The 15,453-nt window shown below is 41.2% G+C and overlaps 1 protein-coding gene across 10 annotated transcripts in view; it reads left to right on the top strand.

Moving 5' to 3' along the window:
- Positions 1 to 15,453, top strand: part of mta3 (metastasis associated 1 family, member 3) — a 300,725-nt gene that overhangs the window by 75,565 nt on the left and 209,707 nt on the right. Inside the window, exon 1 of one of the 10 annotated variants that reach the window (XM_087991294.1) lies at positions 10,568 to 10,685. The exons of the other annotated variants lie outside the window; for them this stretch is intronic. The gene's annotated coding sequence lies outside the window, so the exon portion shown is untranslated. Of the gene's footprint in view, positions 1 to 10,567; positions 10,686 to 15,453 lie in introns of those variants that run through there. 10 annotated transcript variants of the gene reach the window in all.

Genomic DNA, 15,453 nt, shown 5'->3' with positions numbered 1-15,453 from the left:
ATCCAATCCCAAAGAATATTCTTTGATAATTTCCCTACTGCTGACGCAAGGCTCGCTGGCCTCCAATTTCTCAGATTATCCCTGTTGCCCTTCTTAAACAAAGGAACAATGTTGGCTATTTTCCAGTCCTCTGGGACTTCTCCTGTGACCGAAGAGAATACAAAGATTTTGTACAAGCCCCAGCAATTACCACGCCTGCCTCTCTTGGCATTCTGGAATAGATCTCATCAGGTCCCAGCAACCTGTTTACTAAAATGCTTTGCATTTTGGAAAGGCAAATCAAAGCAAGACTTTTACACTTAATGGTAAGATCCTAGGGAGTGTTACTGAACAAAGAGACCTTGGAGTGCCAGTTGCTAGTTCCTTGAAAGTGGAGTCGCAGGTAGATAGGATAGTGAGGAAGGCATTTGGTATGCTTGCCTTTATTGATCAGTGCATTGAGTATAGGAGTTGGAAGGTCATGTCATGGCTATACAGGACATTGGCTTGGCCACTTTTGGAATATTGCATGCAATCCTGGTCTCCCTCCTATAAGAAGGATGTTGTGAAACTTGAAAGAGTTCAGAAAAGATTTGCAAGGATGTTGCCAGGGTTGGAGGGTTTGAACTTTAGGGCAAGGCTGAATAGGCTGGGGCTATTTTCCCTGGAGTGTCAGAGGCTGAGGGATCACCTTATAGAGGTTTATAGAATCATGAGGGGCATGGATAGGATCAATGACTTGCATTTGTTTCGGGTCCCTCAACATCAAGATTTTAAAATTCCTGTTCTTGTTTTCATATTCCCTCACTGATATTGAGGAATGGATATGTTGACAGATTATGGAAAAATGTAAAAACAAAGGATTGTAAGTGATTTTAAACTTCCCCTGTATTGACTGGGAGCCACCTAGTGTTGGGATGGGGGAGTCCGAAACTAGAGGGCAGAGGTTTAAGATTAGAGGAGAAAACTTAAAGAGACCAAAGGTGCAGTTTTTCATGCAGAGGGTGGTACGTGTATGGAATGAGCTGCCAGAGGAAGTGGTGGAGGCTGGTAAAATTACAACAAATGAAAGGCATCTGGATGTGTATATGAATAAGAAGGGTTTAGAGAGATATGGGCCAAATGCTTGCAAATGGGACTAGGTTTACATAAGAGAGGTGGTCAACATGGACGAGTTGGACCGAAGGGCCTATTTCCATGCTGTTCATCTCTATGACCTCTTCCTTTTTTATATTGACATGTTGTGAATACAATGCAAAGTGTTCATTAAGGATCTCACCCACTTTCTCCGGATCCATGTATAAATTCCCTCCTTTGGCCTTAAATGGACCTGCTCTTTCCCTAGCTCCCTACTTGTTCCAAAAAATGTATAAAATGCCTTGAGATTTTCCTTAATCCTGTTTGCCAAAGACATTTTGTGGCTCCTTTTACCCTTCTTCATTCCTAGTTTGAGTTTTTTTTCCTTTGCATTCTTCGAGGGCCTTCAGTTTTCTAAACCTTGCGAATGCCTCCTTTTTCTTTTTGACTAAGCTCTTAATTTCTTTGTCATCCAAATCTTGCTATCCTTCTCCTTCATTTTGACAGACACATTGTGGTCCTGAACTCTAACCAACTGGCCTTAAAAAGATTCCCACATGCCAGATCTGGGTTGACAGACAGCTGCCCCCAATTTACATTCCTCAGTCCCTGCATAATATTGTGGTAGTTAACCATCCCCCGATTTAATACTTTCTCCCGAAGACTACTCTTGTTTTTATCGATATGTAGCTTCAAACTTACAGAATTATGGTCACTGTTCCAGAAATACTCCCTCACTGCAACTTCAATTACCTGGCCGGGCTCATTCCCCAATGCCAGGTCTAGTATGGTCCCTTACCTAGCTGGACTGTTCACACATCGTTTCAATAAAATGGCCCTGGACACACCCAACAAATTCACCCTTATCCAAGCCCCTGTACTAGGCGATTCCCAGTCAATATAAGGGAAGTTTAAAATCACGCACAACCGTTTGTTTTTACATTTTTCCATAATCTGTCAACATAACTGTTCCTCTTTCTTTGTGGAGGGATATGAAAACATGAACAGGAACTTTAAAGTCCTAATGTTGCTGCACCCGAAACAAGTGCAAGTCATTGAGTGCAGAGGTGGTAAGGAAATGGAACTTGTGTTGAATTAAGACACAGTCAGGAGAGTTTTGGATGATCTAAAGTTTACAGATGACTGGTTAGCAAGGTTAGATCTCATGGAATACAGAGAGAACTAGTCATTTGGATACAGAACTTGCTCAAAGGTAAAGACAGAGGGTGGTGGTGAAGGGTTCTTTTTCAGACTGGAGGCCTGTGACCAGTGGAGTGCCGCAAGGATCGGTGCTGGGTCCACTACTTTTTGTCATTTACATAAATGATTTGGATGTGAGCATAAGAGTATAGTTAGTAAGTTTGCAGATGACACCAAAATTGGAGGTGTAATTGTCAACCTCAGGTTACCTCAGATTACAATGGGGATCTTGATCAGCTGGGCCAGTGGGCTGAGAAGTGGCAGATGGAGTTTAATTCAGATAAATGTGAGGTGCTGCATTTTGGGAAAGCAAATCTTAGCAGGACTTACACACTTAATGGTAAGGTCATAGGGAGTGTTGCTGAATAAAGGGACCTTGGAGGGCAGGTTCATAGCTCCTTCAAAGTGGAGTCGCAGGTAGATAGGATAGTGAAGAAGGCGTTTGGTATGCTTTCCTTTACTGGTCAGAGTATTGAGTACAGGAGTTGGGAGGTCATATTGCGGCTATACAGGACATTGGTTAGGACACTGTTAGAATATTGCATGCAGCTCTGGTCTCTTTGTGAAACTTGAAAGGGTTCAGAAAAGATTTACAAGGATGTTCCCAGGGTTGGAGAATTTGAGCTACGGTGAGAGGCTGAACAGACTGGGGCTGTTTTCCCTGGGGCGTCGGAGGCTGAGGGGTGACCTTATAAAGGTTTACAAAATTATGAGGGGCATAGATAGGATAAATAGACAAAGTCTTTTCCCTGGGGTTGAGGAGTCCAGAACTTGAGGGCATAGGTTTAGGGTGAGAGGGAAAAGATATAAAAGTGACCTACGGAACAATTCTTTTATGCAGAGGGTGGTACGTATGTGGAATGTGTTGCCTGGGGAAGTAGTGGAGGCTGGTACAATTGCAACATTTAAAAGGCATTTGGCTGGGAATATGAATAGGAAGGGTTTGAAGGGATATGTGTCGTGTGCTGGCAGGTGGGACTAGATTGGGTTGGGAAATCTGGTCATCATGGGCGGGTTGGACTGAAGGATCTGTTTCCATGCTGTACATCTCTATGACTTTATCATAGAATGTGGGTGACTCGCCAGGGCTGATAAGCAAGGTACGAATGAAGGTTTTAGCAGTGAAGGTTTTGAGCTGAGATGGGTAGCCAGGTGATTTAATGGACAAATAGGCTCTCTTAGCGATGCTTGAGCATGCGATCTGATGTTCATCTCAGAATCTAATGTGACAAATCTGGATTATCTCTAGTCTGTTGCTAGGGAGAAGAGTGGAGTTGGTAGTTAAGGAACAGAGGAAAAGGAGCCATTATAATTGATTCTTTGACCATGTCAGAGGAGTGTTGGAGGATGGCTGCAGAAAGAAGAAAAATTCCACCTCTGCTGCAGTCACATTGGATCTTGTTAGTGACCTTGATAAAATTTGTCAGTACAGTGAATTGATTTGAAACTTATTGTCATGATTCAAACATAGGCTCTGTAAATTATTCTCTGCATCATTTTGGTGAATTTATCCTTGTATGGTCACTATAGTTTTAATGTGCCGTCTACTGTGAAATGTCCAAACTGAGACCAGTATTTGTAATTGTGTCATAACTGAGGCGTGTACAAATATACTTCTCCACACTTTGCTTACAACTTCATTCATGGTTGCCTCTATTTTAAAATAGTACACTCACTTGTACTCTCAGTTTGGAAAAATGATGCGTTATAAACTGTATATTCTTGATCAATGGGCAAATCAAGGGCTATGGGGAAAGGGCATTAAAATGGATGTGAAGAATGTCAGATCAGCCATGATACTATTGAGTGGAAGAGCAGATATGAGGGACCAAATAGCATACACCCCTATTTCTTATGGTCTTGTATTCATTGAGTCTTTACTCCTAATTCATGTGTTTTTTTTCCCATGCTGTGTTAGCGCACACACATCTCAACATGAAATTTCATCTACCACCAGTCTGTTTACTTCACTATGTTCTTCTGAAGTCTTTGACTGCTGCGTAGATGGTTTCTAAATTACCTTTGTGGAATCAGAAAATTCTGAGCTATGTTTCGAATACCTACATCAAAATAATCTAAATATGCAGAGATTAAATTGAATCTTGCACTCTCCTGCCACTTGCTGCCCGTATTCAACTTGAACAATACTTACTCTCAATATGTCTGGCAGCATCTGTGGAGAGAAAGCAGAATTAATGTTTTGAGTTATTGACCTTCCTTAAGAAGTGGACTTGAAAAGGTAACTCTGCTTTTTCTCCACAGATGCTGCCGACCTGTTTGATTTCTCCAGCTGTTTCTGATTTTGTTTTAGATTTCCAGCATCCACAATTCTTTTGTTTTATTTTACTTATTTACTCTCTCTTTGTTTCCTTTTTGAATATTTATTGATAACCTTTTAAAACAGTTTTCTATTATATTTAATGCTATTCTCATGTTTTGTCCATTCAATAAGTAGATTAACTTAACTTGTATAGAATTTACATTTAAAAGGCTGCAACTGTTTGGCGATTTGATAAAATTGGCTAAAGTTGAAATTTTTTGTTTTACTGATGTAAAAATGGTAACTCTACTTTGGGAGAACTGCTTCTCTGACATATTTAGAACGATGCAGTAATTTCCTTCCAGTGTTTCCTTCATAAGCAATAGTCCATAATTCATAAGAGATTTATATTGAGGTGGTTTTATTACATTTGAATAATAATTTATTATTAAAATAACGTGAGTTATTTAACTGATTTTAATTACACTTGTGAACAGACTTGTATACAGACGTACCCAGTACAGCTTTTACTCTACAATTTATTATGCCGTCCAGTTAATCATAATTAACATGTGCGGTAAATGCAATCTTTTTTCATCATTAGTGTTTTTAACATGTTAATCAGAAAAGTCAAGGAGCTACTCTGGATTTTAAAAATACATTTTGAGGCTCCAAACTTTGTTTTTAAACATCATCTAACTTTATTGTTGCATTTTTAAAAAGAACGAAATGAATTAAGTTTACTTGAAATAAATCTTTATTGCAGCCTTTTCTTAATGCTGCTTCTCTGCCGTATGGGTGGGCAGTATGGGTGTGTAGGAGCAGATGATAAAGAAAATAATGAATCAGAGAGAAATGGAGCTTGCTACTTGATGTTGGTTGGCGGAGAGATCAATTTGTTCGTACATTCCTGTAACATAAGTCCTGCCTCCTTACCGTCAGCCACCTGGTCAATCTTTGTGTTGTCTACAAACTTACTTTTCATTTCCCCCCACATCTTCTATATAGTTCATGATGTATTTAAACATAAGGGATCCAGCACTGATTCCTGTGGTTCACCAGTGATACAAACAAAGTTGTACCAATATCCTTGATAATCCTCAACTCCATTTCCTTGCCTTTACTCAAAAACTTTAATTCCCAGTAATCTTTTTGTGACTTATGCCTGAGGATTCTCAAATCCATCTGTGCTGTAGCTTTCTGCAGTCTTTCTTCATTTAAACAATATTCATCTCCTCTAATCTTCCTGCCAAAGTGCATAACCTCACACGTTCTAATATTCTATTCTACCTGCCAAGTATTGCCCACTCACTTAACCAGTTTCTTTCCCTTTTTGGACCCTGAGACATGCTCACCACTTGCCTTCGTATTACTTTTGTGTGATCCACTAACTTGGCCATATACATTCACTTCCCTCATCCAAATCATTAATGCATAGTAAATATGCCATAGTGTTAAGGGTTTAGATGGAGAGGAATTTGTTAAGTGTGTACAAGACAATTTTCTGATTCAGTATGTGGATGTACCTACTCGAGAAGGTGCAAAACTTAACCTACTCTTGGGAAATAAGGCAGGGCAGGTGACTGAGGTGTCAGTGGGGGAGCACTTTGGGGCCAACGACCATAATTCTATTAGATTTAAAATAATGTTGGAAAAGGATAGACCAGATCTAAAAGTTGAAGTTCTAAATTGGAGAAAGGCCAATTTTTATGGTATTAGGCAGGATGTTTCGAAAGCTGACTGGGGGCAGATGTTCGCAGGTAAAGGGACAGCTGGAAAATGGGATGCCTTCAGAAATGAGATAACGAGAATCCAGAGAAAGTATATTCCTGTTAGGGTGAAAGGAAAGGCTGGTGGGTATAGGGAATGCTGGATGACTTAAGAAAAAGTGGAAGCATATGTAAGGTATAGACAGGATAGATCGAGTGAATCCTTAGAAGAGTATAAAGGAAGTAGGAGTATACTCAAAGAGGGGAATCAGGAGGGCAAACAGGGGACATGAGATAGCTTTGGCAAACAGGGTTAAGGAGAATCCAAAGAGTTTTTACAAATACATTAAGGACAAAAGGGTAACTAGGGAGCGAATAGGGCCCTATAAAAATCAGCAAGGCAGCCTTTGTGTGGAGCCGCAGAAAATGGGGAAGATACTAAATGAGTATTTTGCATCAGTATTTACTGTAGAAAAGGATATGGAAGATATAGACTGTAGGGAAATAGATGGTGACATCTTGCAAAATGTCCATAGTACAGAGGAAGAAGTGCTGGATGTCTTGAAATGGGTAAAGGTGGATAAATCCCAAGACCTGATCAGGTGTACCCTAGAACTTTGTGGGAAGCTAGAGAAGTGATTGCTGGGCCTCTTGCTGAGATATTTGTATCATCGATAATCACAGGTGAAGTGCCAGAAGACTGGAGGTTGGCTAACGTGGTGCCACTGTTTAAGAAGGGTGGCAAAAACAAGCCAGGGAACTATAGACCAGTGAGCCTGACATTGGTGGTGGGCAAGATGTTGGAGAGAATCCTGAGGGACAGGATGTACATGTATTTGGAAAGGCAAGGACTGATTAGGGATAGTCAACATGGCTTTGAGAAATCATGTCTCACAAATTTGATTGAGTTTTTTGAAGAAGTAACAAAGAGGATTGATGAGGTAGATGTGATCTATATGGACTACAGTTAGGCGTTCGACAAGTTTCCCCATGGGAGACCGATTAGCAAGGTGAGATCTCATGGAATACAGGGAGAACTAGCCATTTGGATACAGAACTGGCTCAAAGGTAGAAGACGGAGAGTGGTAGTAGAGGGTTGCTTTTCAGACTGGAGGCCTGTGACCAGTGGAGTGCACAAGGATCGGTGCTGGGTCCTCTACTTTTTGTTATTTACATAAATGATTTGGATACAAGCATAAGAGGTACAGTTAGTGAGTTTGCAGATGACACCACAATTGGAAGTGTAGTGGACAGCGAAAAGGGTTACCTCAGATTACAACAGGATCTTGATCAGATGGGCCAATGGGCTGAGAAGTGGCAGATGGAGTTTAATTCAGATAATTGTGAGGTGCTGCATTTTGGGAAGGCAAATCTTAGCAGGACTTATACACTTAATGGTAAGGTCCTAGGGAGTGTTGCTGAACAAAGAGACCTTGGAGTGCAGTTTCATAGCTCCTTGAAAGTGGAGTCGCAGGTGGATAAGATAGTGAAGAAGGTGTTTGGTATGCTTTCGTTTATTGGTCAGAGTATTGAGTATAGGAGTTAGGAGGTCATGTTGCGGCTGTACAGGACATTGGTTATGACATTGTTGGTGTATTGCATGCAATTCTGGTCTCCTTCTTATCGGAATGATGTTGTGAAGCATGAAAGGGTTCAGAAAAGATTTACAAGGATGTTGCCAGGGTTGGAGGATTTGTGTATAGGGAGTGGCTGAAGAGGCTGGGGCTGTTTTCCCTGGAGCATCAGAGGCTGTGGGGTGACCTTATAGAGGTTTACAAAATTATGTGGGACATGGATAGGGTAAATAGGCAAAGTCTTTTCCCTGGGGTTGGGGAGTCCAGAACTAGAGGGCAAAGGCTTAGGGTGAGAGGGGAAAGATAGAAAAGAGACCTACGGGGCAACTGTTTCACACAGAGGGTGGTACATGTATGGAATGAGCTGCCAGAGGAAGTGGTGGAGCCTGGTATTGCAACATTTAAAAGGCATTTGGATGGGTATATGAATAGAAAGGGTTTGGAGGGATATGGGCCGGGTGCTGGCAGGTGGGACTAGATTGGATTGGGATATCTGATCGGCAAGGACGAGTTCAACCGAAGGGTCTGTTTCCATGCTGTATGTCTCTATGACTCTAATTGTGGCCTCAGCACTGATCTTTGTGGCACTCAACTAGTTACAGGTCATCCTGAAGTGACCCCGACCCCAATTCTCTCTGTCTTTTATTAGTTATTCTTCCCTGTATCTGTACTAATAAACTGCTTCAACATCATGGACTCCTATCCAGTTTAATAGTCTTCTGTGTGGCACCTTATTGAAAGCTTTGGAAATTCAGATATATTAAAATTGGTGTCATGCTTTTTGGGTTGATTTGGGGATTTTTTTCCTTTTGCGGATTGTGCGACTTGCCTCAGAAGGCAGTGGAGGTACAGTCATTGGCTATTTTTAAGATTGTAATCAATATATCATTGTTAGGCTAGGGAAGCAAAGGTCACCCAGGGTCAATGAAAATGTAGAATTCAAAATGAGGATAGATCAGCCAATATCTTACTGAATTGTGGAGCAGGTTTGAAGGCCCAATTTCTTTCTGTTTTGTATGTAAGTTAACTCCAGCCAACATCCTGTCAACTACAGTATAGAGGAATCCACAATTATTGGAAAAGTAAATCATATTGGATACATTGGTGTGAAGCTGGCAATGTGGGAGCAGATGCTATGGAGATTGGAAAAACTATGAAAATGGAATAGAATCCCAAGGGAAGATATGTAATCAAAATAGCAGGGAGTGTTGGGGTGTATCTGTGTGTGTGTGGTAAATGTTGCTTCACCATCATTTGTTTTCTTTATTCTCTGTTTTTATACTTTCATCTATCAGTGATAGCTAAGAAGCAGTAGTAACAAAGGCAAAAGAACCAACGGCAACATGCGGTAAAAATGTTATTATGCAGTGACTGGTTAGGAATGCACTGCTGAAAATGTGGTGGAGGGTAATTTGAATTATTCTCATGAGGAGAATTGGATATTTATCTCAAAATCATTTGCCGAGTGATGAAAAAGGATTGCAATAGTAGGACCAGCTGATACTTGCAGAGAACTGGCAAAGGTGTTGACTTTTTGGGGTGGGGGAGCGCAAAAAAGAGAAATTGCTGGCAAAGCTCAGCAGACCTGGCAGCATCTGTGGAGAAAAATCAGAGATAATATTTTGCTTCGCTTGAACCTTCCCCAGAACTGATAATTGCTAGACCTGCTGAGCTTTTCCAGCAATTTCTGTTTTTGTTTCTGATTTACAGCATCCGCAGTTCTTTTGGTTTTTATTTTGATTTTGGACAGTGCAGTTCATGACCACAGTTACCTAATGTAGGCAGTAGACGACTTGTAGCTGAAAATGTGTTGCTGGTAAAGCGCAGCAGGTCAGGCAGCTGGAAAAGCCCAACAGGTCAGGCAGCATCCAAGGAGCAGGAGAATTAACATTTCGGGCATGAGCCCTTCTTCAGGAGTTCCTGAAGAAGGGCTCATGCCCGAAATGTCGATTCTCCTGCTCCTTGGATGCTGCCTGACCTGTTGCGCTTTTCCAGCCACACATTTTCAGCTTTGATCTCCAGCATCTGCAGTCCTCACTTTCTTCTAGTAGACGACTTGTAGCAAATTTCTCATAGTTTATTAAGTTGAAGTGATAGCTGTTTAAATATGATACACAAATGAATTTGCAAAGAAAGTATATGGCTGACAGATGTGAATGTTTCATCCATCTCAAAGTTGTGCAGTAGAATGGAGGAGTCGTGCGCTTTGTCTTTGTACTTCCCTTGTAATGATGTTGGAGAACTTTAAGTCTGCTTCATTTCCTTGGATCCTCTCGCTCCTCTCAGTTTCTCCCCACCTACTTCCTTATTGCTATTGAGGCTGTTCATAGGAGCAGAAATTAGGCAATTTGGCCCTTTGAGTCTGCTTTACCATTCAATCATGGTTAATAAGTTTCTCAACCCCATTCTCCCAGTTTCTCCCCATAACCTTTGATCCCCTAGACAATTGAGAATCTGTCTATCTCTGTCTTAAGGAATCTCAATGACCTTGCCTCCCCAGCTTTCTGTGGCAATAAATTTATGCTGTTTCAGCTCTTCAAGATGCTGGAATGACTGTTGTCGACTTTCCCACCTCAATTTGAAGGTTAATTTCCATCCTTTGTCAGATCAAAAGCTTCTTGTTTCACAAAACATTGTACTGATAATAAGGTAGTATTGTGCCTGATAAATGTTAGGACATTGATGGTCCTTATAACCATTCCTCTGTTTTCATATACAAGAGACTTGTTTATGTTTGCAGCAGGCTACTTAAATTGCTGTAACATTCAGACACCCAGAAAATCCATTGCAATTCGCCTATCGGCGCAACAGGTCCACAGCAAACGCCATCTCCATGGCCCTACACTCATCCCTGGACCACTTGGATAACAAGGATACCTAAATCAGGTATGATATGCCTGTATAGCATGCAAAACAACACTTTTCACTCTGTATCAATACATGTGACAATAATAAATCAAATCAAAATGCTAGATGTGAAGTCATGCAACAAAAAATGAAGGAAAAATTATCTTTGTCTGGGTCTGTAAATATTCTATGGTGTAAATATATGGAAGGGAAGAATCAACTAGATGGACTATATGAAGACACAGAAGAAATGGAAATTAGAATAAAATTTGATGTAATTTATAGTTTGTAGCGAGGAGAGAATATAGCATTGATATAATTAATGTGCTAGAAAGAGAGCTGAGTGAGACATCCTAAGTGGTATTGGAACATAGCTTATTCTAAATCTTTCTGAGATGACAGGCATATGGATTCCCAGAGTGACTGTTGTTCATCAGAAGAAGGAATGGCATCAAAGGAGCAGTTGTTGAGTCACCCTTTCGGGCAATATGCTCTAGATTATTATAAATCGCTGCATAAACAAGATTATTTCCTTTGTCACTTCTGAACCTTTTGCCAGCTGCCTTAAATCTGAATGAATGAATGAATGAATGATTTGGCTTTATTGTCACATGTACTCAAATGACTACAGTGAAATGTTTACAGGTCGTCACTTACAGGACCATCTTAAGTACAAAGGTACCTGGGAACAACTTATTCAGTTGCAAGATCTTAGAAAATCGAGAAATAAAATGTCCAGTATTACTGAAATAGAAGTTCAGCACAGTGGCCTTACAACCCAGACCACACTGGCACCTAGCCTGTAATCTCCACCAGGCCTTGGTTCCAGACCATGCCAGACTTCACCTTGATGATCATGAGGCTGAGAGATTATTTTGATATTGCCTCAAGACCAGGACACCATGCTGAGGCTATTTTAGGCTGAAAGACTGCCATGTAAACTGGGAGGCTGCCATGCCACCATGATGTGCTGGGAGGCTGACACGGGAGACTGCTACGCCAGGCCAGGAGGCCGCTTCGCTAAGTTGAGAGGCAGCTACACGAGATCGGGAAGATCCCTGTGTGCGTTGAGGTCTGGAGTTGACCAGAGGCCAGGATTTGACTGGAGGCCTGAAGTTGTCAAGTCATTGGAGGCTGGGAGAGAAATAGAAAAGAAACAAAGGTGGGTACAAGAAAGAGAAGCAAAATAAGAATGGGCGAAGCAGACAAGCTCTGGTTGAAGTGTCCTAGTCTGACGCCATCTTGGAAATCTGTGTCCTCTTCTATAACTGGAATCCTTATTCTGGCAACACTTAATGTATTGACCGCTTCTGTATAACCACTGCTTAGTCTCGGATTTAAGGAATGCATTCCCAACTTTTCCAGTCTCCCTTCTCAACTGCAATCATTCATCTTCAATACATTGCTTATCTCTTGTGAATTCTGCTGGAAAGGCTTCTTAAATTGTCATGATTTGGAGGTGTCGATGTTGGATTGGAGTGTACAATGTTAAAAATCACACAACACTAGGTTATAATGCAACAGGTTTATTTGGAAGCACCAGCTTCCAGAGTGCTGCTCCTTCATCAGGTGGTTGTGGAGTATAAGATCATAGGACGCAGAATTTATAGCAAAAGTTGACAGTGTGTTGTAAATGAAATTAGATATTGAAAAACACCTGTATTCTTTGTTAAGTCTCTCATCTGTTAGAATGACCATATTGGTTTCAATTCTTTGATATGGAAATCCCAAAACTTTTTTAAAGTTACATTCTTGAGTGAACTTTAACAATAGGTGCCATGTCGGCCTAGATAATGCATCGAAGGTATGCGGTGCCCTGTGTGAGGCTGTCTGTGCCCCAGTAGAATCAGTCTAAACGCTGAGCATGGTAGACTAATTAGTAAAGTTGGATCACATGGGATTCATGGACACCTTGCCAACTGGATGCAAAACTGGCTCGATGGCAGCTGACAGAGGGCGGTTGTGGTGGAGGATTGTTTTTCAGACTGGAGGCCAATGACCAGGGGTGTTCCACAGGGATCAGCGCTGGGTCCACTTTTGTTTATCATTTATATAAACGATTTAGGAAGCATGGTGAGTAAGTTTGTGGATGGCACCAAAATTGGTGGCATAGTCAACAGTGAAGAAGGTTACCTAAAATTACGAAGGGATCTTGATCAATTGGGCCAATGGGCTGAGGAATGGCAGATGGACTTTAATTTGGGTAAATGTGAGGTGTTACATTTTGGTAATACAAATAAAAAGTTGGACTTTTAATGTTAATGGTAGTGTTTTTAAACAGAGAGACTTAGGGGTTCAAATATATCTTTGAAAGTTGTGTATCAAAAAGACGGGGCGGTTAAGAAGGCAATTGGCATGCTTACCTTCATGCTTAGACCTTTGAGTAAAGGAATTGAGAAGTCATGTTGAGGTTGTACAGGACGTTGGTACGGCCATTTTTGGAGTACTGTGTACAATTCTAGTTTTAATTCAATAGGAAATTGGAGAGAGTTCAGAAAAGATTTAACAGGATCTTCTATGGCTGGGGCTGTAAGGGTTGATTAATAAATAGAGGCTAGATAGGCTAGGATGTTTTTCACTGGAGTGTAAGAGTTTGAGAGGTGACCTTATAGGAGTTTATACAATTATGAAGGGCACAGGTCAGGTGAACAGTAAATCTGTTTTCCCTCTGGGGATTTCAAAACTAAGGGGCATATTTTTAAGGTGAGAGGAGAAAGATTTAACAGAGACCTGAGAGGCAACTCTTTCACACAGTGTGGTTCATATGTAGAATGAAATGCTAGAGGAAGTGGTGGGTGCAGGTACAGTTACACCATTTGTAAGATACTCGGATAGGTACATGAATAGGAAAGTTTTAGAGCGATATTGACCAAACACAGGCAGGTGGAGCCAGTTTAGTTTGGGAAACTTGATTGGCATGGAGAGTTGGACCGAAGGGTTTATTTCTGTGCTGCATTTGTTGCCAGTTGTATTTGTGTATAGGCTGCTCTATGTGAATGTTGACCTAGTTACTTGCCAACTTTATTGAAGAAGAAAAGAAAATGCTGCATCCTGCATGTAAAATGAGCTCAATATTCTCCATCCAAATTGTTTACTCTTTCTTATGGGTGGCTTTTCTTTTCCTTCTTTCAGTGAATTGATCTTTCCAGGATGATAAAAAAGAAAGTTTTTCTTTTATATAGCAACTTTCACAATCTTTATTGTTTAATGAAGTTCATTTTAAAATTTGCTTACTGTTATAGAGAGATGTGCAACAAACTTAATGGGAAACAAAGAATTGTTGGAGGAACTGAATAGGTACTTTACATCTATTATCATGGTGGAAAACACCAGCAGCATACCAAGAGTGTGAGGCCACAGAGGTGATTGTAGGGCAGTCACTAAAGAGAAAATGCTGGGGAAGATGAAAGGTGTGAAGGTGATAAATCACCTAGACTAGATGAACTATACCCCAGAATTATGAAGGATATAGCTGAGGATATTGTAGAGGCATTGGTGGTGATCAATACTAGCTGACAGAGGGTTGTGGTAGTGGGGGAGGATTGTTTCTCGGACCGGAGGCCAATGACCAGCAGTGTTCCACAAGAATCAGGGAGCTGCCAGAGGACTGGAAAATGGCTTATATATCACCCTGTTTAAGAAGGGAGAGAGGCAGAACTATAGGCCAGTTAGCCTTACCTCGGTCATTGGTAAGATTTTAGAGTCCATTGTTAGGGATGAGATTGAGAAGTCCTTAGAAGTTCATGGTAAAATAGGGCAAATGACCACGGCTTTGTCAAGGGTAGGTCATTCGTGACAAGTCTGTTGGAAGTCTTTGAGGGGGTAATGAGAAACTTAGACAAACGAGAGCCATCTGTTTGGATTTCCAGAAGCCTTTGACAAAGTGCCACACAGGAGATTGCTCAATGAGATGTTTGGGGCAAGATCCTGACGTGGATAGAGGATTGGCAGACTGGCGAAAGGCAGAGAGTTGACATAAAGGTTCTTTTTCAAGATGGCAACTGGTCACTAGTGGAATTTCGCAGGGGTTAGTGCTGGGCCAACAACTATTCATTAACGATCTGGATGAAGAAATCGTGAGAATTATCTGGAGGGAACTTAGCTCTGTGGTATGAAGGTCACTCAAGCTTCTAGACAGTACCATCTATGGACCCCTGAAGCTCCTGAGCCCCTTTTTCCATGTTTTTTGTGGGAAAGGGCGCGTTCAGTGGTTCATTTTGGACACTAACTTCTTTTGAGTCCCAATATCAGTAGTGATATTGGGACTCAAACTAAGTGATCTCGGAAGCGCTGAATATTTTGCGAATTTCCAGTCTCGAGTTCAGTAACTGGTTCCCCAGGAAGATTGAAACAGAAGGAGAAAGTGCTGGTGAAACTCAGTATGTCTGGGAGGGTCTGTGGCATCTACTTGCTGTGTTAACTCTAACGTTGCAGTATAACAGATGGGGTTTGGGGTCGTAGTGATCCACTACTCAGTTCTTCAAACGTTTAGACTCTGGGGCTGATGCTGCAAGTTGGGGCCCCACAAGTACTCGGGGGAATGATGTTTTGTCAGTATCACCTATCCCATTTGCCTGAAAGAAGTATCTCATTTTTTCAGTGGACTGGGACCTGTCCTCTATGCCCATATCATAAGTTCCAGTTTCCCAAATGACAATATTTTAAATACATCCCTGTCATGGTCCTGTTGTGTTCAATGAAAGTCCAGGTCGTCTGAGACATTTATTAACTCTTAACGCCAGTATAATAACTCAGGAGGTCCAACTGGAGGGAAACATAATTTATTGTGGATTTGCCAGTGTTACCT

Source organism: Chiloscyllium plagiosum, unplaced genomic scaffold (genome assembly GCF_037043375.1).
Source record: "Chiloscyllium plagiosum isolate Xiang-an unplaced genomic scaffold, Cpla_swu_hap1 HiC_scaffold_10, whole genome shotgun sequence".
NCBI lineage: Eukaryota > Metazoa > Chordata > Chondrichthyes > Orectolobiformes > Hemiscylliidae > Chiloscyllium > Chiloscyllium plagiosum.
Note: the sequence above shows the minus strand (reverse complement) of the source record. Positions and strands in the feature narration are given on the sequence as shown.